At 39.3% G+C, this 22,619-nt stretch overlaps 1 protein-coding gene across 4 annotated transcripts in view; it reads left to right on the top strand.

Annotated features, from left to right (window-relative positions):
- syt1a (synaptotagmin Ia) overlaps positions 1–22,619 on the top strand; it is a 255,324-nt gene that overhangs the window by 138,933 nt on the left and 93,772 nt on the right. For 2 of the 4 annotated variants that reach the window (XM_079817474.1, XM_079817472.1), the window contains exon 1: positions 11,490–11,736. The exons of the other annotated variants lie outside the window; for them this stretch is intronic. The gene's annotated coding sequence lies outside the window, so the exon portion shown is untranslated. Of the gene's footprint in view, positions 1–11,489; positions 11,737–22,619 lie in introns of those variants that run through there. 4 annotated transcript variants of the gene reach the window in all.

Raw genomic sequence — 22,619 nt, forward strand, 5'->3', positions numbered from 1 at the left:
CACTCCGTCATGATCAGGTTATGACAATGTGACACAGACTTTTCACCTGGCACGAGATCTCATCACACACCTAATTTGCATGTGTGCGTATTTCAGAATGTGTCCTTTTTTTCAACAAAGAAAAAAGTGAAATCATACAGTGGTGGCCAAAATTATTAGAACACCTGACAGATCTGAAAATGTTAACTTTTTTCACCTCCAGAACATGATTTCATTTCACAATGTTCATGAAAAATGCAGATGGTTGCTCTGACAATCAAATATCAGATGAAGTGAGTCATACTGCTTTTATCCATTTTAACTTTAATTTCACGAGTTTGTGTGCCCATATAATCTTAGTGAAAGTGGTAAACAGATTTGGCTTGCTGTCTGCTATAGAGGGGCTCGGAGAAGATATTACACCCGAGCTCCGATTGCCCCCCTTTAACAGGCAAAATTTTACAAAAAAGGAGGAGCAGGGGAGGAGGAATGCTGCAAGAACTAACAACGGGAAGAGGTAAGCTGCTGGTTTAATACCTTGGTATTAATTAGAAGATTAGATGGGCGTACTCCTCCCGAAATTACGTTTAATAGCTTCACATTTTGTATGTCCACCTTTTGCAGCATTTACAGCAGCACATCTCTCTGGCATAGTGTCAAAATATTTCTTGTGAGAACGTCAACACTAATGTTATCCCATGCCTTCTACAACTAAAGCCAAAGGTCTGTCTAGTTTATTTTCCAATTCGCCCCAAAATGGGGTTGAGGTCTTGACTTTGAAGGGGACAGTCCATCATTTTCAAAGTTCCAGCAGATTCCTTCCATCGCAGGTAGTTCTGGCAATCGTTAGAAGAATGTTTCGGGTCATTGTCCTCTTGGAAAAAATAAATCCAGGCCCAATAAGACGACTCCCAGATGGCAAGTGTTCTAATAATTTTGGCCACCACTGTGTCTGGCAGGCAGTTGTATAAATTGCATTCTTCATTTTTAGATGAACTGTCCCTTTGAGAGAATGTAAGTTCAAAACAGTTCAAACAGTTTCAAGTAAACTTATGACACATAACAATTATATAGAGAACGCTACTGTTCAAAAGTTTGGGGTGAATTAGTTTTTTTGTTTTTTAAAGAAATGAATACTTTTTTTAAAATCCAAAATTACAGGCAGTTATAATGTTACAAAATTTGTATTTCTATTTATTTATTTTTTTTAAATGCACACAATTGTTTTCAACATTGATAAAAATAAGATTTTTCTGTTCACCAAATCAACATAGAATGATTTGGGATTGTGACACCGACGACATTGCTGGAATAAATTGGGAATAAGAAATAAATTACAGGTATAAATTACATTTTAAAATAGAAAAGGTTATTTTAAATTGTAATGATATTTCACAGTATGAATGTTTTTAATGCATCTCAGTGAGCATAAGAGACTCACAATATTATAGACACCAAACTTTTAAATGTTAGTGTATTTTTTCCCCACTTTTCCTAGGTTACACTAACTGTTATGTCCTCAGATATATTATTGTGTGGGTTTCACTCTTCTCTCTCTCATGCTTGCTCTCTCCATTACTCCAGGTTCTATCACTTGCCTCTGTCACTCTCAGTCCCTCTCTTTCTTCCCTCAGCACTCTCTCTTCCAGTTTCATTGTAGTCCATGTTTGTTTATTTTGACTCAACTAAATGTGTTTCAGAGCCATTGTCCTAGAGGCCTTCAGTCCACAAGCAATTGAATGGATGTCACTCATCACGATAATTTATTTATCAGACTCTTGACAAACACATTTAATGAATGCTCTCCAAAGCCGACCTGATCCTCGGCCCAATCCACAGCGCCGAGCCTGCCGTAGAGACCCACTCACAAACATAGCCTCAGCTGTCCAGACTGAGTATTTTTTATGCCGGTATGTGCTTGATAATTGGGTCAATAATGTTTTTAATTTCCAGATAGTTTAATACCTAAACAGTACAATTCATAGCTGTAATGACTTGTATATACCTCTTCGATGATGAGGGTTATATTAAAAATGTCTGAATTTTCATTCATTTTGATATTTTGGGGGGAGCATTAATCATTCGGTTCAACAAACAAAAACAAAAAACCCTGCAGACCCTCATGACTGTGTTATCTTAAAATTAATACATTTTTTGTAAATTTATTTATGACTAGTTTAGTTCATGTTGTCAGATGCCATGTGGTGCTTTTCCCTAAAAACTTCATTAAATTTAAGCTTTTTTTGTTGTTTTTTGAAAATGCTCTAAAAGTTAAGGCAACACAAGTTTAAAATTTTGCACAAAAATGTGTTCATTAAGCCATCTTCTAGCGATCCGAACTAAAAGTATCTTTACTTGTGAGTTTTCTGAGAGGAGTACCTTTCCTTAGTCCATGAAAATTGCCGTTTTGCCGTCTCTTCTCAGCGACTAATGCTGCTGCTTCCCCTCAGCACAAGTTTGGTATCGTTGTAAAGCACAACATTCCAACTTTGTGAATATTCATACTCGATGGCGTGAGTCTGAACCAATGAAATGTCATTTTCAAACTCATGCTGATGTATTATTTATTTATTCATTCATTTATTTATTTAACCGGGAAGGTCCCGTTGAGATATAATTTCTCTTCTACCACGGAGTCCTGGTCAAGATAAGCAGCACAAGACATAAATTACAAAGAAGTGCATGACACCACACAATAAACAAACGCAAAACATCCGATGCTTATTTGTCGTTTACCTATATAGAGTTTAAAATGTGTGGTACGTATAAGAGTGAGGTACTATGTATGAGTGTACTGTATTTAAACAAGAGCTTTTGTTTGCAGTACGATTGTGGAGGTCTCCTCAGTCTGAGGTCGTAAGGTCAAACTGGGTCTATGAAAAAGTCTTAATTACTCACCCTGAGTGGAATGGCCAATGAGGCGACTGTTGTTAGACGTTAAATCACAGCAGCTCACTCCAACTCTCTGATGCCTCCATTAAATTGATCCCAGTGGGACCGACTTCCTCAGTCTTCCTTACTAACATGGAGAGCACAGGTGTTTGCAATCCTACTACATCTAGGTCTTTGAAGAACTATGCTTTCATGTACAAGTATTAGCTTTGTGTTGGAATAAATCCTCAACAGCAACACTTACTTTTTATATCCTAAAATTTAATACAATTCAAACCAGTTTACACTGGCCTTGTCGACAGGCATGAAACCAGGATTGGCAAAGGCAAAATAGCAGCATCTGGATTTACACATCTCCAGCCTGCCCAGTCTGACTATATCTGCATTAATTTAGTAAAGGAGCCAAGGATTGGAAGTGTGGAGTATGATTACAATGGACGTCCTGGACGTCCCCTCTCTCACACTTCATTACCATCCCAACATCTGCAGCGTGTCCTCCTCTCCTGTCAGAAACAATGGCCTCCACAGGTGTCAGGAGAAGGGGGGGGGGGTACGCACATGCTTGTGTGTTTGCATCTAGTTTGGTAGCAACTCTGAAATGAACACCTGCGTTCACCAAAGAAAACACGGAGAGTGTGCAGGCATCCAGAGAAAGACAGAAAGAGACAGTGAGGAAATGATGAAAATAAAGCTGTTTCGCTTGAGTCTGGCAGGTTGATGCTCCTGGCAAACGGGAAGCATAATTAAACTATCAGAAGTAATTAAGAGAAGTTTCTCTGCCTAAAATGCATTTAAAATCTCCTGCATATATCTGCTCCAGATACGCACGCAAACACACTCTTTCAATTCAGTTCATTTTAAACTGATTATAATTGTGTTAGATTTGCCAGTTTTGAAATGATGTCTACAAAATCAGGCAACGCCACCTTGGAACATGCTTATAGGGTGTGCTCACACTTGGCTTGTTTGGTTTGTTTAAAATAAACTCTGGTGCGATTGCTCTGTTAGTGCGGTTCATTTGAATAAGTGTGAACGCTGAAGCATACCTGTTAATTTTCTCATCATAGGATTTACGTTGCCCATTACAGTTTAGTACAGTCATCAGAACCGCATCTACTTACAGCAGATCTTCGTTTGTGTTTGACTCATTTACACATTTACATACACATTTTTATAAGCTCTTCCAGAGTTCTCAGCTTGTAAAAATACCATCATATAGCTCATATAGCCCAGCACACATTTACTTTTTTGGTCTAGAGTGAACCTAGTGAACCGAACTACAAGTGCAAACACACCATAAGCAAACTAGGGCTAATACATCATTTTCTTTTCTGGTTCGGACCTAAAGAACCAAGAGAACCAAACTACAAGTTTTGACACACCCTAAATGTATTTCATGTGACACTCAAATGTTTTAGAAAACGAATGAAGGGGTGATTGTGTGAATATCAATTGTATTCTCGTAATTAAACCTGCACTTGCGACAAAATGCAAAAGTGCATCTCTCAAAGGCCTCTATTCAGTAGCAGTGGCTTAATGGGTGTATTGTGCAACTCAGAGAGTGTATACTGTATGCAAGTTGATAACAGGCAAGCACTCACGTTAATGATGCTCATTGGGTGCATCCAGTTCTCACAGCTTAAAGTACCCTTGACCTTTTGTTGGGCTGAGAGTTCGCTCTTGCTCAGGAGACATGCTTTGATCAAGACCTTTTCTGCAGTTGCACTCTGTTTCTCTATGCATTCTTCATTCATCTTGTTCTTTCTCTAGTTGGGGTTGCTTTATTTTTCAGCTGAGCCATTTTGTGGTTGTACATTCAAGGAGGAGTAAGGTTCTGTCCAAAGCTGGAGGATATTGTAGTGTTTAGGGGCATGAGTTGAGGAGATGAGTCTTATTTCAGTGTTAATGGTACTTTGGAAGGGAGCACTGACCATTAACTTGTCTGTTATATTCTCTATCCAAATGCCTACAATGACAATGTTAAGATCAAACAGAAGCTTCTTTCTTGTTGCATTGTCTGTGGACTTGCAGTACATTTAGCAAATCAGTTAGGACTACTGAAGGACTTTTTAAATTAATGTTTCGAATACCATTATGTATGAATTGTGCTATATAAATAAACACTTTGCATGTTCACTTACTTGGGTGAATTTTATGTCACCTACAGAGGTCGCGTTAACTGAAAAATGTTCGTCGTTGATGGATTCTTTTTAGCAGTGATGGAAAAATCTGAACGCTGTCTGTCATTTTTACAGATTACACTGAGGGTGATTTATTTATTGTAACTTGGCAAACTTTGGCAAACTCCGGGCGGGCTGTCATGTGCCTTTTACTGAGGAGTGGCTTCCGTCTGGCCGATCGCTCAGTTTGGCCGGGCGACCAGCTCTAAGAAGAGTCCTGGTGGTTCCAAACTTCTTCCATTTACGGATAATGGAGGCCACTGTGCTCTTTGGGACCTTCAATGCTGCTGAAATTTGTCTGTACTGTTTCCCAGATCTGTGCCTTTCCAAATAATGTCCAATCAACTGAATTTACCACAGGTGGACTCCAATCCAAGAAACATCTCAAGGATGATCAGTGAAAACAGGATGCACCTGAGCTTAATTTTGAGTGTCATGGCAAAGGTTGTGAATACTTATTTACATGTGAATTTTTTATTATTTATTTATTAATTTTTTTATAAATTTGCAAAGATTTCAAACAAACTTCTCTCACGTTGTCATTATGGGGTATTGTTTGTAGAATTTTGAGGATAATAATTGAGAATGCACCGATAGGATTTTTTTGGGCCGATACCGATCACTTGCCCTCTTATTTGAAATATTGTCATTAAAATAGATAGTGTTTTGATCATGTTTTAAATCAGCAAAGTTAAAAAAAAACATACATAAACTTATAGCCTTCTAGCTAATTTATTGCTGCATTATCAAATGATTTCTAATCAACATTGACTGGATCCATTTAACATTCAGCAGGCCAACATAAATACAACAGAACAAAGATACACATGAAATAAACAGTTCTTTTTAGGTAGGTTTAACAGTTTTCAGGTACAGAAATAAAGTAAAAAAAATGTTAAATAACTCTGCAAATTCTTCACTGTATAAATTAAATACATTATATATTATTATTACATTGAGACGTACCTAAATTCTACGGTACAACATGAATATATTTCTCTCACAATTACTTTGTTAATCTGAACTTTTATTTTGATGGGTTGCCTTGAAGATCTTTGAGTTTCTGTGTGTGTGTTTATGATATGACGGTAGATTTTGTCGAATGAAACGGTAAAATGCTCATGAAGTGACTGGACATGAGGTTCATGCAGCAGTGGCTGAAAAACACTGCAAGTTTCAGTGTGTGTGAGGTAAATTAAACAGCGCGTCTCCACCATTCATTCACACAGAGACACAGAAACAACATCTTTTTGCGGCTTAATATTCACAGACACTAGCATATATCACGAATTGATTTAAGTGTACTGACCTACGTTTTATTTATTCATCAAAACAGACAAATTCAACAACAAAAAATGTGAACAAAAACAGATGCTATTAAATGTCTTATTATCATTCAAATATGATGGGTAATAATAGATTATGATGACATTTTTACGATCCTGTCCGGATAGTGCGAAAGTCTATCGCGACCTCTGGCAACCTAATTAATATTCATGAGCTAAACTGATGTCAGGATTATGTTCTAATCTGTTTAGCTATTCCTTGTGTTTTGTTTTCATTCTGTTTCATATTCTGCTTTGCCTGAGTTCTGTTTTGCTACTTAGTAACATTGGTTTATGATTACGGTTACCTGTTGTTCATTACTCCCTGTGTATTTGAGCCCTTTGTTTCCTCAGTTCATGGTTCTGTGTTGTTTCAGTTTGGGTGGTTGTCTATATACTATATTTTCTGAAGATGTCTCTGAAGATTTCGGATTAAAGACTGTTATTTTGGTTATCCCTGTTCGTCGTGCGCTTACTACAACCACCACCCGTTAGAGCTGATAAGGCTTATAATATACCCTGCCTACTTTTAAGATTGCTTTTGCACCCCTGCATGTATACTAGTCTTATAGAAAATTGGATTATGAAGAAACTTTTCCTGAAAATGAGATTTGTCAGAATGGAACATTGACTAAAGCCTTTTGTTCAGGTTTGCAACAAGCATGCAGACTCAATAATGTTTTGTTGTTTGAAATAGGCTGTGTTTGTTTCCCCTTGCACTTTCTCAGTTTTTCCTACTTTCTTTTTTTACTTTCAAATATGAGGAGAGGCAGTGAGTTGGCACTCAATTGTGGTTAGCAGGTGTAAGTGAGCTTGTTGTTCCTGGTTTACCTCATTAATGTGGCAGCTGAGCACTCCATTCTTAATTTATTTTTCTGTGCTAAAGCAGACCCTTCTCTGCCACCAGCACATCTGAGATTATTGTATTAAGTACTCTTCTCTAGACCATTCTTTCAAATCTGTCCGCCTTGCTAAGTCCTGGCACTTTGGAAAAGAGCTGATGCCCTAGTAGCTCTCCATGATTCAGTACAAAATTGCATTTACGAACCAGCAACTTTTAATAAAAGTATAGTGATGGTATCAGATGGTAATGCCATATTAAAGGATCTATGGCCAATATTGATTACAATATACAGATGGCCGATATAACGTGGATGCATAATACAATTTCATGACAGCAAATGAGATAAGTAAAACAATTTTGAAAACAATTTAATTGAAAACTTTTAGACAATATTTACCCAGAAATCACACAAAAAAAATTATTAAAGGCCCTGTCCACATGAATACGGGTAATTTCAAAACCGCAGCTTTTTCTATGAGAATTTTTCTGAGATTTTTCTTTTGCGTTTTCATGTGGACACAAAAAAAAAAATTATAAATGGAGGAAAAATGTTATACAGTTTATAAAAATACCCGTATAAATGTGGACTAGGCCTGAAATTGAATCTATTGGTCTTTCACATGTAAAAGCAATTTATTAGAATCAATAATCATAAAAAAAGCATCATACACTCTAAAAAATGCTGGGTTGTTTCAACCCAAATTTGGGTAAAATATGGACAAACCCAACCGTTGGGTTAAAAATTTAATAAAAAAAGTAACCCAACAGTTGGGTTTGTCCATATTTGACCCAAATTTGGGTTGAAACCCAGCATTTTTTAGAGTGTATTATTTTAGAACCATATCTATTATTGATTGATTCATTGATCAATCCACCAATCCACCAATCCATCCACCCAAACACCTACCCACCCACCCATCCATCCATCCATCTATCTTCACCACAGATTAAGTCTTTGCTTTACAAAATAAAAAGATCTGGCCCCGTTTAAAAATTCCATTTTGCTTTCAGAACATTATAGCCATGGCTGGTATTTATTGTATATACAGACATTGCTATGGTAACAGATGCACCCATGGGAATTAAGCTATTATGCCTTAAACGAGAAGAGACGCTTAGTCAGTTAGCCACCCAAGAACCATCTAACCTGAGATCACAGATTGAGATGCTTTTTGTGAGGTGGCCGTCGTCTTATTTTTTAAAAGTCTTGTTCAAAGGTCATTCCTTCTGGTTATTTTGAGCCCTCGTCCCCAAGAGGGCAGTATTATGCTCTATGTAAACTGCATAGTGATCAGCCTTCACTGATAATGCAACAGCATCCATCCTGATTCTTACCAGCAATTGATATGTGCGATTTGATAATGTTTCTCTATTGTTTTACTCCTTGAGCAATCCATCATTTTCAGTGCCAGATCTCTGCGATTGCTGTGAGAGGGGTGTGTGTGCTTGCCAAGCACATTCAAGCGACACAGGGAGTGCGCATGCATGTAGTATTCTGTGAGTTGGAAAGATATGGCAGATAAACCCTATGTGGCATGAGATAATAATGGCTTTGGCGAAACACAGAGGTGAAAATGTGGAAAAATCCCACACTCCCCCACCATGGATCAATAAGCTTACATTTATGTGGCAAGCATACGCACAGGTCGCTGTCATTCTCACCTCTCCTCTAGCGCCAGTTGGCTGACTCTCAATTTTCTCTGTCAAGAAGCTGAATATAAACCATCTACCTGCAGTGCACTGTGAGATCCAATACACATCTGTTTAAATAAAAAAAGACAGCGAGAGACACGTCCCCCTCTAAAGGTTTGCTGTTTGGAGCAGACGGCTTAACAAGGGTAATCATTAAGCTTTGAGTCTGTTTACGCTGGGTTTGATTTCCTGCCTGACTAGCTGTGTGCACACACACTTCCTGTTCCATCAATATCATCCCACACACAACATCATACACATTTAGGGAGATGTTTGGAGATGGCCATCTCAAAAGGATGCTGCATTAGCATCTTATTGTATTATGTTGAAAGATGGTTTCACATGCACTGATTCCAGATCCCTTATCCGTTAAAACATTAAAAACCATTCAAACTACTCAGTCTTGTATTATCATTGTTTCCTTAAAGATCAGAGGGCCAGATTTACTTGCCAGGGCAAATTAGCGTGAGACCCAAATGGGAGTGGAAAAGTTTGCGGGTGATCTACTGATAATGCACAAATTTAAAAACACAGACGCAGCCGGATCATTGACATTATGACCAACTCAATCTACCCAGAGCAGAGCAATTTTGCATTATCTGGTCCCAATTGTGTCAATTCTGAACAGGTTTCCCCAAACACTGCCATTGGTTGGAAAAATATATTCTTTATGTTTCTACATATAGATTTCTATACACAGTATTACACAACTTACCCTCTGTCTGGCTCCATTCTGGTATGTTACAGCCACTTATCACAATCCAAACTCTTGTTCTATCCCACATGTATGAATGACAATTCTCGTTGAGTTCAACATAGAAAAAAACAAAGGGTTGCTGAGCAGGTTATAGGTTAATATGATGAGGGTGTACATGAAAAGCAAAACCTGACCAGTATCTGTGTGCTTTCAGAAACTGAGTGGATGTCATTAATGGCCAACAGCTTATTCTATTGCTGAGAGGCTTTTGCTAATGTAAACTGTCAGATAGAACATACTGCTGCCTGAAGCACACACGTACAAAGGAAAAATGAACCGTCACAGCATGAGAGCAGTATTAGACGGAGTGTGAAAAAGAGAAGGGAGGAGAATGAGGTCAAGAGGGAGAAAGAAACAAAGAGAGAGGAAGAGGAAGAGATTGATATGGTATAAAGGGAGCGATCTCAGTATTCCATGCATCTGACCTGAGTGCTCTGAAGTGTGTAACGTGAGTGAAGCAGAACTGTATTCAACCTGCTGTAAGTCCACTTTTCCTTTTCCCAGTTTGCGTACTGAGCCAGCGATGACTATTCCTCACAGAAGGGCATGACCTTGACGACGATTCAAACCAGTCTCTTCCAATCTCTCCATTTTGTAATGCCAAAAAGCACAATGCCCAAAACAGCACCTAAAATCAACACAACAAATCAGCTGATTTAGAAAATTGTTATGTTTAAAAACTCATTATTATCATGAATGTTGTTCTAAATTGGGTTTATGAGCCCCTTTAGGCCACCGCTTCGCCCCCACTGCCCTCCCAGGCCGAGCATCTGGACCAGGGGAGGGGCCAGGCAGCTGCTCCGGGCTCACTGTTCATTTGCATATAGTTTCTTTGGGAATGCCCTTGACTGACTCCTCAAGGGGACGTGGGCAGCATCTACACTACAGAGAGAGAGAGAGAGAGAGAGAGAGAGGGGGGGGGGGGGGGGAGCAAGAAGGAATTGCAGCCCTAGGAGGTGTTCACACAGGATGTGTTCTTCTGTTCAAAACAGCTAGACCAAGTCCACGGATTGCATTTATGGACATGTCATATATGTAAATATGATTTTCCTGCTGCCAGATTCAGAATCAGTTTTTTGTATATTTTTTTCAGATGTGCCTTAAGGACTAAGACGTTGCCATATGTTTACATAGACTATCAATTAAAAACATATATACAAGAATATGTCCTTCTAATGCATAAAAAAAATACTATTTTTGTTTTACTTAAATGGACTTATGGAAGTTGTGACTTTTTTACACACAATTTAAAATGATTGAATATTAATTAATACAATATTAATTATCTTAATTATAATAATATTAATGAAAATAATGAAAATTGTATTTCCATTATGACAACAAAAACTCACATGCGATGTAATGAGGCCAATAATGTAGCATACCATATATATATATTGTCATCATGTGGTTGTCAGTGACCCTGTCAAAACAGACATGTGATGCATTTCCCACTGGTCCCACTGGTTGAGATATGCAGTGTATACTGCACAGTATATAGTTAATAACAAGCTGGTATTCATTTCCAAATATAACCTTAGTCACGTCAAATGCTCAATCCTGTTTGTGGAAGACAAAAGCAGAGGAAGAGCTTGTTTGTTGAGTAAAGAAACATAATGTATGTACAAGAGAGAGCTTGTGTCACAGCGAATGAGTGAGTGCCTGGAGAGAGAAAGAGAGAGAGAGAGAGAGTGCGCATGTGTGATGAGAGAGAATGACAGTGTGTGTGAAAGAAAGAGATAGGAAAAGGGAGGGTGTTGGGGGTAGGTGGGCGGGAAGACGAGTAGGAAGGCTGCGAGAGAGAGAGAGAGAGAGAGAGAGAGAGAGAGAGAGAGAGAGAGAGAGAGAGAGAGAGAGAGAGAGAGAGAGAGAGAGATTCAGTGCTGCGTGTCAGAGCCGTGTGTAAGAGAGGGAGAGAGAAAGAGAGAGAGCGCGTGTGCACAGGGCATCCGTATTTCTGCAGGACAAACGGAGGTGTTTTCATTCAATTCTATTTCAATCTCTACCTCCTGCTCTTCCTGCCATCCAGCTCTGAACAAAAACCCAGGAGTGACTACAGACCGCCAGGTAGGGACACTTGACTGTACTGAGAGCAGTGTTTCCCTCTGTGTGTGTGTGTGTGTGTGTTAATTACCTACAGTAACACCTCTGTAGCCAAGTGTACTGAACTGTTTCAGGGGATTCTAAGTCAAAAGAGATGCTGCTTTGGGTTTTAAAGTCTTGGAATGGATTAGATAACAAGATCTGACTCCGCTTATTTGATGAGAAAACTACAGTACATGCCTATGTGCATGCATATGTGTTGTGGTTATATGCTCAGCCATCGGAAAGCCTTTTGTATTTCATTACCGAGTGCAAACAGTCCAGAATAGCACTCACTAGAGCGTTCCTACCTCCAGTGCCTCCAGGGATAACTTCAGTAGCTTCCTGCCGTCTACTAATTCTGACACCGGTGACGAGGAGGTCATCTCCAAACATCTCTCTCCCAGCCTGGCCGTTTTCTTTGAAACTGATGGCAGACACGACTGTTGTTTACAAAGCGCCTTTGAGAGGACAGATTGCTTTCTCTAAAAGAGTAGATATGGGCAGGCAGAGACACAGGGATTGTCTGTCATTACAGTGGTGAAATTGTGTTTATGGGCTTTGTGATTGTATCCTACACACCCCTTCCCCCACATGCCCACACATAGCTCATCTCATATCCCATTTTTCCCAGTAGAGTTTGCTACTCCTGATGTATGGAGTGATCAAACCTCAAGGCGCTATCACCTTCCGTACAATAATTTTTCCCTGCCTTTCACACTCTCGGTGATGTCAAACCACACCTAATTGACAGATCTCTTCCGGTTTCACCATTTTCAGCCCCTCAATTCAAGTTAAAGCCCCGTTCCTCCGTTAGCTCTTGATCTAAGAAAGGAACAAAGGGGCTGCTGGATTGCGGTTAACAAGCACAGTTGTTCCCTTATTTCGAAACATGAAAGAAGGGAAGAATGGCTTATTGCGGAGCTTCAAACAACTTCTCTCCATTTGGTTCCATTCTCCTGCCTGGCATAATCCTCAAAAGCCACTGCATGCCATCCACCTCTTTTTTAAAATAGGTTTTTCTTAATCAAAGCGAACAGCACTCTGGCTCCTTTTATTTTCCCCCAGAAGGCTGTTTAACATCAGTTTATTTCACATTCCTTGCTTTTGAGTGTTAATTTGTACTTTTAAGGTGGTACAGAAGATGTTACAGCCATTCGCTTCTGTGTGGCTGTTGGCACCATAGTACGCTTGACCACCTCGACTTGAGCTTAAACTGCCACCCCTCTTGTTTGGTTCAGTACCATGGAGACTGGTTTGAATTGAGTCCATTGTCAATAAGTGCAGAAATAAACAATCTGTGTGTGTGTGTGTGTGTGTGTGTGTGTGTGTGTGTGTGTGTGTGTGTGTGTGTGTGTGTGTGTGTGTGTGTGTGTGTGTGTGTGTGTACCCAGCTGTGGTGCCAGATCTCACACAGCATCAATAGTTAATGAGTGAAGCTGGCAAGAGCTCTATTGATATGTCTGTTTTTGTTTTCCTAACGCCTGTGTAATTTATATGAGCTTTATATTTGACAGAAGGTGGAATAAAACATGCTGTAAAACCACTATAGACATGGAGGGGGACATTCAGTATTCAGATTAGAGGTCGACCTGTATGTGTTGGTCCCTTGTAAAACATGCTGCTACAAAGCCATGCGAAGAGAAACCCACATGCTTTTGTGTGGAAGAAAGACTAAACTAGGTGTAAATGAAATGTGAGAGCTTGCTTGTTAGTGTACATATGCATTGTGGTGACAAGTGTGAGTCTGACAGTTTTCCCCCATTTCTTTGGACGGTATTTGAGCTTCTAGGGCTGTCAACGCTTCACTTGCCGTTAGCGGGATGTTTTTTTTTTTTTCTCCCACTCCTCACGACCTCACAAACTGCGCCTTGTGATTGGTCGTCTCTCTCACACTCCACGGGAAGAAATGACAGAGTGGAATTAAGGTCACGTGATCAGCAATGTGGGATTCTGCACTCACAATCTCTTTTTAATCTCCCTTATAGACTCTCTCTCTTTCTCTATCTCTCTCTTGCTGCGGATTTGGATTATCTAGCGGATTTATCCTGCCGTCAAAAATTAGCTGTATGATTGTCTGCTTAGTGTACATGTTTTCCAAGCAGCTGGTTCAAGCCTAATAAAAATAAATAAATAGAGAGAGAAAAAAATACAAATCTGCAGATGGCCATATTGGAGCACAGCACTGTGTGTAGTCGTAACCATGTGTACACTGTACAGCTATGGAAGCTAAGAAATGTATGATAGTTACATTAATTATTATTTTTTCTTCTGTCTTAATGCTCCATTCAGCCAAAAATCAAAAAGGTGTTCACACAGGGCGTGCTCTTACATTCAAAGCAGCAAGAGTGAACTGCTAGTGAATTGAATCCTAGATATTAAAATATCACAAAGGAATGAGTTTAGTATTGCTATTGGAATTATTATTATTATTACATAATGTGAAACCAACCCAAAAGGATGCTAGTAAGAGTTCTCTAATAATCCAAAAAAATCATGTAACTGAAAACTGAGATCCCTTTTTTTTTTACTTGTCTTAACACAGTGCTTACAGCAGAAGGCAATGGCCACAGACGTCAGTCTGATGCTTGTGTAAATAAACAGTTTTAAAAAATGCATCAGACGAATTGCAAGAAACACCCTCCTAGGTGCTGAGGAGACTGTTGACAGCTCTGAGCAAATGAGCTTCATAGCCACCCACATAGAGTGCACTTTTCCATACTCTGCAACACGACACACAGCTTTCAGCACCTCTTGCTTTTGGACAGCGCCACCTGCCTCAACGCTTTCAGCACCGGACAGCAACAAACTTCTAGGCTTTATGTGAGGGGGCTAACTTCAGAATCACTACAATGTCAATGGCCATTCTGTCAAGATCCTTTACATTTACCTTTTGCTATTTCCATACCAGGGTCAGAAATTAATAGGGAGGAAAATTGGGTGCCAATCCGACTCTGTGATATTTTCCTTTGTAATTTGTGGTATTTTCTTAGGCTTCATTGTTTATTTTCTTTATTGATCAAAAATTATATAGGATATAAAATGCATTTTTTCTTATAAAATATTGATGTCTGTTCCATTTTAAAGAAAATAGATAACAAATCCTCAGTCTAATAGTTAATAAATTGAATAAAGATGTTGAATAAAGTTTTTCAACATCAATGGATGATACAAGTTATGTCTTAAATGCACTAAAATGTTGAAAAATCTAATTTTATTTTGGTTAGCATGTTACATGGCCATCGTATTTTCAGATGTATGAGCTATATAATGTACTTTTCATTTTCATTAGTATGCTATTGTAAAGTATTGGTCCTTCAAGCATTACATAACGCAGTGACGGCTGATGTTGACTCATGCAGTCATTCTATAGACGCAGCTGCTTTCTTGCACTGGAGCACACAAAAAAATCACTGTGGTGGCTATGTAGTGCATATGTGTTCAGCGTGTTAGCTATATCTTGTTGGTCACGCATATTTGTGGAACATGCTAAATAATGAAATGCTCTTGTGTAAGTTACAACTGTTGCACAGAGAGCTAAAGCTGTTTCTTTTGAGCCTACATGCCGTATTTCATGGTCAGAATCAATGTAATTAATCTACTGAATATGATGTATTACTCACCAATCTTCTGACAATTCACCCTATTGATTTTAATTTTGATGTGAATACGTGCTAGACATGAATAACGCAGATCAGTGATTCAGATTTATTGTGCCGTTAAAAGTTTCCACCGATTCAGAAATGACTTGTGCAGTAGTTTAAAGCATGTTGGGCTTCAATCATTTTATAATATAAGGTTGTGAAGCATGACTCACACTTCACATAATTGTTCGATTTGATCTATACAATGTATATAAAGAGCTTTAATATGACAGACATAAGCTGACCTTGAACATGTCTGACCCTTCAAAAGCTGGTTCGTTCTTGAGTGAAGTGCTGCCAAAAGCAGCAGTGCTGAACTGAACCATTAAATATAACATGTGAAGACGCACGTCCACAGTCTCCCACACGTGCTGCCAACGCATGCAGTTGCACGCAAACTGAACGTCGCTTCTCAAGTCTGCGAGTCAACCCACCCTGCTGATGTCTCGTGATGATAATCACAGGTCAAAAGCTGTTTGCTTGTAGACAGATAGCAGGGCAATAATCTGGTCGCTCTCTAAAACCAACCCTTGTAAGCCTGTCACCTAATTGAGACAGCATGGTGTTGTGGACCGTGGTCATTTGCATGTGTACATTAGCATAATTGAATAGGCATGAGTTAAGTGCGTTTCAGCAGGCTGTTAATAACACGGCCCCCGCACGCCAGATAAATTTGTTTCTGTTTTTTCTCTCCTCCTCGCGCCATGAGGAGACCGTAACCATCCGCTTGCCCTCATCTGTCTTTTCCTTCCTTTTCTCCTTCCCTCTGTCCACTTTCGGTGAGTTGAGGTCAGTTTTCTTTCTCCCTGAGGGTGTTAAATGCTGTATTTGCTGTCTACAATCCACTGGATTATTTTGAGCTCACTTACTCAAGGAGCTCTGCAGGACTTGACCAGTGCAGTTGACAGTGAAGATTCAAAGGCAAAAAAGGCACTGGATTATATCTGAAACAATCGGCTTAGTTATTTTTGCTCTTGAGAACATCTCTCCAAAGGTCCAGGTGCATGTTCACTGGGTTTGTTGCACAGGTGGAGCAACCAATGTGTCTAACAGATGAGACCAAAAGCAAAGAACAGCAAAATGTTGGAAGGACATTTTTTTTTTCTTCTTTTTTGCTCCAGCTGTTGTTTTTTGCAATGGAGCGTGTAAACAGGGCACTGATGGATTCTTAAAATGCTTGCTCTTTTACTGCCAATGAACTGACTTCTGTTCACTCCTATTCCCATTTAAACGGCCAGTAATATTTAATCTTAATTTTCTTAACCAATAACTAATCAGATGAGCTTTCTTATTGCTCTTCCTCCTACACTTACCTAAGAATGTTACATACCTTTTTTTTTCGTAATAGGAAGCTAGTGTACTATTATACATTTATACTGCTTAATTTAAAAAAGTAGAGCACAATGCATTGTGGTGTACAGTATCTCAAACAGTGTGCTCCATGTAGGTCATCCAGGTATTCATACGTGCAATTAACATTTTGTGTACAGTAATTATACATACTACATGCTGTGGTAGTGGTAGGACTCGCTTGTTAACATGCTCATTAAAACATAACCTATGATCCATGGCAATATTTTAATTAAAAGTAGCACACATAAGTAGCACATTGTTGGTTTATGCATTAAAGACGTTGTCATTTCTATATTAGTAATTATACATTGTTAGTAATGTTATGCATTGTTATTATATATATATATATATATGTATATATATATGTATATATATATATTAGTAAAGCGATTACTTAAGCCACAACCATAAAAGATGTTGGCTATGAAAAAGGGAATCTTTTGTTTAACAGAGGTCATACAAATCACTTCATTCTGCGCAGTAGACACGTACTTCCCGACCTCCAAATAACACTAATGACCTTCCGATTGTAAGATCTCTAATCTCTGACACCCTCCAGTCTCTTGTACCTTTTATAGCTGTGCATTTGCAATGGCTCAGAAGCTGCATGTCAAATAAGTCAAGATCCTCCAGTCACTGTGCCTTAATTAAAGGCAAGGGAGTGCTTTCTTAAGAGCCCGGTGATGGATTGAAATCTTTAGAGTCATGACTGTATCGATGAGAGGAAAGTAGCCCTTCTTATCTTTAAATGTTCTCCTTTTTCTTCCTCCGTTTGCGAGCACGCTCCTGCTTGCCGGCATTGACATGTTCGCTGGGGAGAAAGATTATGCGGGAGTGGATAGTAATTACAGCTCTAAGCCAGCCATTTGTGAGGCCTTATCAGTCAAATGATCGCGGTGTGGATCACATTAAAACACAAAGGCCGAGGCATGTCCTAAATGCATTTTTTCTAAGACCTGTTACTTCATCTTATCTTTTGTAGATACGTTTTTTTTCCGTATCCCCCTTGATCAATTTCCGTAAGGAGGTATGAGTATGTTTAAATCGGAATATAAACATACATATAAATTTTTGCTGCCAATTGAACCCAGAAATATTGCCCATGTGTCTATTTTTGGATCATCAAAGGTACTTTATCGTATTGGATTAGTAACCATTTTTATTTGATTACCATTATTTACCATTTTATCTTGATGGATGCAAACATAAGGTTATGAAAAGCTTATTCACATGATATAGTATACATTTCTTAGTGCTTTATAGAAATCCATCATATGATGACATTCAGAGCCATTGTAAAATAAATCAGTAAAAAAAACAACGTTATGCTTCCACAGAACATTCATTGTGTAAGGGATAATCCATGGCTAGCGGTGCATTAAACTATTTTACCTAACGCGAAGCAGAGGTTGCCTCCCCAATGTGCATTCAAATTGTTTAATGCACAGCTAGCCATGGATTATCCCACTTATACAATGGTAATTTGCCAGTATTGACAACTTAAAGCTGTTATTGATGTTTGCAGCGCAATATTTGACCGGAAGGTTAAAATTGATGGTTATTTTCGTTGGTTGCGGCTCATTAGATCTAGCATTTTGCCTGCTTTAAATCAGACCCAGAGATAAAGTGGTGCATTACATTTATTTGAATGAATGAATTACAGGATTTATTTATTGAGAGAGAGAGAGAGAGAGAGAGAGAGAGAGAGAGAGAGAGAGAGAGAGAGAGAGAGAGAGAGAGAGAGAGAGAGAGAGAGAGAGAGAGAGAGAGAGAGAGAGAGAGAGAGAGAGAGAGAGAGAGAGAGAGAGATGTGTACCTGCGTCCGTTTAGCGTTTCTGTCTCTATTAACAATGAAGCTGCATGGGTTAAATAGCGATGTAACCCCCTCATTGCTTAGAAAGCTATTTTATTAATAAAAGTTGCGGGTAGCGTTGATAAGTTTCTGTGCTCCTAAATGTTTTTGTGTTCACAGCGCGATCTCTGCTCTGTGTGCGTGTGGTGTATGTGTGTGCGCGCTTCAATGAAAACAGCGCATTAATATAGAACAGTGATTTAACGGACTTGGAACTATCTGTGCATTAAATGGTTTTATTGCACACATTCCAGCCAATCAGAATCAAATATTAAGACAGACCATGGTATAATCTTACAAATTATATATCTGAGTGTCTTTGAATGGGGCTCGTTCACTGTGCACAAAGTTGTGATGTAGGATATTGTTTTCTGCTTGGTGTTTTATTATTGATGAATAGAGAGCTGTTTAGGTCTCCTTTTGCTTAAATGGTCTGAAATAATCTGAAGTGACTTGTGTTTTGATGTATGTAGACACCGATCAGGCATAACATTATGATTACCTTCCTAATATTGTGTTGGTCCCCATTTTGCTGCCAATACAGCTCTGACCCGTCAAGGCATGGACTCCACTAGACCCCTGAAGGTGTGCTGTGGTATCTGGCATCAAGATGTTAGCTGCAGATCTTTTAAGTCCTGTAAGTTGCAAGTTGGGGCCTCCATTGATCGGACTTGTTTGTTCAGCACATCCCACAAATGCTCGATTGGATTGAGATCTGGGAAATTTGGACGCCAAGTCAACACTTCAAACTCGTTGTGCTCCTCAAACCATTCCTGAACCATTTTTGCTTTGTTTCCATTATCCTGCTGAAAGAGGCCACAGCCACCAGGGAATACCGTTTCCATGAAAGGGTGTACATGGTCTGCAACAATGCTTAGGTTGGTGGTACGTGTCAAAGTAACATCCACACGGAGGGCAGGACCCAAGGTTTCCCAGTTTCCCAGAACATTGTCCAAATCATCACACTCCCTCCGCCGGCTTGCCTTCTTCCCATAGTGCATCCTGGTGCCATGTGTTCCTCAGGTAAGCCCACACGCACCGGGCCATCCACGTGATGTAAAAGAAAACGTGGTTCATCAGACCAGGCCACCTTCTTCCATTGCTCCGTGGTCCAGTTCTGATGCTCACATGCCCACTGTTGGCGCTTTCGGTGGTGGACAGGGGGCAGCATGGGCACCCTGACTGGTCTGAGGCTATGCAGCCCCATACGCAACAAACTGCGATGCACTGTGTATTCTGAAACCTTTCTATCAAAACCAGAATTAAATTCTTGAGCAATTTGAGCTACAGTAGCTCGTCTGTTTGATCGGACCACACGGGCCAGCCTTCGCTCCCCATGTGCATCAATGAGCCTTGATGAACAGTGGTGGACCCTGTCGCCGGTTCACCACTGTTCCTTCCTTGGACCACTTTTGATAGATACTGACCACTGCAGACCAGGAATTATCAGTGTTATTCAGTGATAATCCGTGTTATGCCTGATCTGTGTAGGTTATAACCTTGTAGGAGCTGGAAGTAAAAAAATTGTTCAACCAAAAATAAAAATTCGGTCACCCTCATGTGACAGGGGTGAGTAAATGACATAAATTTCAGCTTTTTACTCCTCTAAAGACCTTGACTCTGGATTCAGTGTCTTGAGCTGAACAGAGAAATGAGTAAATGAGAAAAAAAAATACATCCTGAGGCCACATCACATCACATCTCTCTCTCTCTCTCTCTCTCTCTCTCTCTCTCTCTCTCTCTCTCTCTCTCTCTCTCTCTTTCTCTTACCATCTCATCATGATTAACGGCAGCAGATAAATTTCATGCATTATTCATCCCCTCTGCCACCTTCACCTGCAGAGTGGAGGCTGATTTTCAGGTGCTGCTTTGTTCCTAAAAAACTTTAGCCACAATGACAGTTTGATAAAATCACTTCCCTCGGGGCCAGTGTTCTCACTCATTTAGCTCTTACTGGCAGGCCAAGTCACTCCTAAATCTTGTGGATCTGCCCGCGGGCTATTTTCCATCTGGAGAGATAACCAAAAAATATCAAAATCAAAAGCATGCCTTAATCAACTTCAACACAGAATGCTATATTTACTATTTTAATTGCTTATTTGTGACCCAGGACCACAAAACCAGTCATAAGGGCACGTTTTTGAAATTGAGATTTATACATCATATGAAAGCTGAATAAATAAGCTTTCCATTGATGTTTGGAATAGGTCAATATTTGGCCGAGAAAAATCTAAATATTGAGAAAATCGCCTTTAAAGTTGTCCAAATGACGTCCTTAGCAAGGCATATTACTGATAATAACAAATGTTTTATATATTTACGGCATTTTCAAAATATCTTCATGGAACATGATCTTTACTTAATATCCTAATGATTTTTGGCATAAAAGGAAAATTGATAATTTTGACCCATACAATGTATTATTGGCTATTGCCACAAATATACACATGCGACTTATGTTTTTATATTTTATTTAGAAAATGATAAATAAAAATCGAAACGAAAGTAAAAGCTATCATTTATGATAACTGATATTATTCATAACAATCAGTCTGGAATCAATTATTATTATTTATTTTTTGTGTGTTTTGAAAAATCATAATGCACTGTACACCCAGTTAAACCAGTTACTGTAGATTACATTTAAACTAACTTTGTCCCTTGTAAATCTAACAATTCATACTTCACAAATTCCTTCTGTACTCTAGTTTTGTTTAAACTAGAGCCTGTGCTCACCACAGCTCATAGCACTGGGTCATGGCATGGCTTGGCTGTCAGTGTAAATCATTCACTAGCCCACTGAGATGATAAAGCCCTGGGAGAAATGAATTACCCAGGATGCACCGGGTGTGCCAGGCACAGACAGGATGAGATAGTGGCTAATGTTACCCACCTACCCATTCCACAATCTCTGGATTCGGCCAGTGCGAAAAGAGCCAGTCACTGGCAGTATGTGGTCAATAGTAATGGGAATGCGAGGGGTGTGTATGGCATGACTATAATAAATGCCATGAAAAACCTTGAGCTGAAGCGGCACCGATGAGGGCCCAGCCTTACCTTTTAATGGAGCTCTTGACAAAAATTTGCATTAGTGCTGCAGGCGACCCATTCTGTGCACTATGCATAATGCAGTCTATTGGGGACATGCACAAACACACACACACTCACACACACACGCATGACTGCACTCATAACAGTCACAGAATTCAGCCATTTAGCCAAGCACACTGCAGATGCATTATTGATAGGGTCGATCTTGGCATTTTCAATTTCCAAAAAGCAAAACACACTATTTAAAAGGGGATAAAATATTGTCTGTATGTTTGAGCATACTGCATTTAAAAAAAAAAAAAAGTTTCTAAATTACAGCGACTACACCATGTCATCTTGCCAGCTATTTTAAAGTGTATATTCACTGTTTTTAAGGGCCAATCCGTTCATCTCACACCATCACACAAAGTCAAAGGATGTGAAAGACATTCCTATTGGGCTTAGTGAGAGAATGACCAGACTGAGAGGACAAGCAGGGTGAGACGTAGCCTGCGCCACATGGCCATTTCTGCTGTCATTCCACCATCGCCAATGGCTGCAATGATATGCCAGAATACTGTACAAAGCGACAAATCAGAGCTAATCTGGAGTTTGAGAACAATGGCCACCCAGGCTTACATTGTGTGAGGGAGCTTTTAGCAAATTCCTGGCAGGAATATCTTTTTGGGTTAGAAAGCAGCTGTCTGCATGAATAATCAAACGTTTTTTAATCAAACAATTCCTTTTTTGAAAGAGAAAGGGAATTATAACACTAGTAATAATAAATTGTGATAATTAAATGAAACTATTTTATCCAAGTTATATAGTTTATTAGCCTAACTGTTTTATGGTAAGCTGCGTAGCAACTTGATACATATATAATGTTCAGAAACAGGTCTGTGTATATTGGCTACTCATTAAAGGGTTAGTTCCCCCAAAAATGAAAATTCTGTCATTAATTACTTACCCTCATGTCGTTCGACACCCGT

This window comes from Gobio gobio, assembly GCF_949357685.1.
Source record: "Gobio gobio genome assembly, chromosome: 5".
In the NCBI taxonomy this organism is placed as follows: Eukaryota; Metazoa; Chordata; class Actinopteri; order Cypriniformes; family Gobionidae; genus Gobio; species Gobio gobio.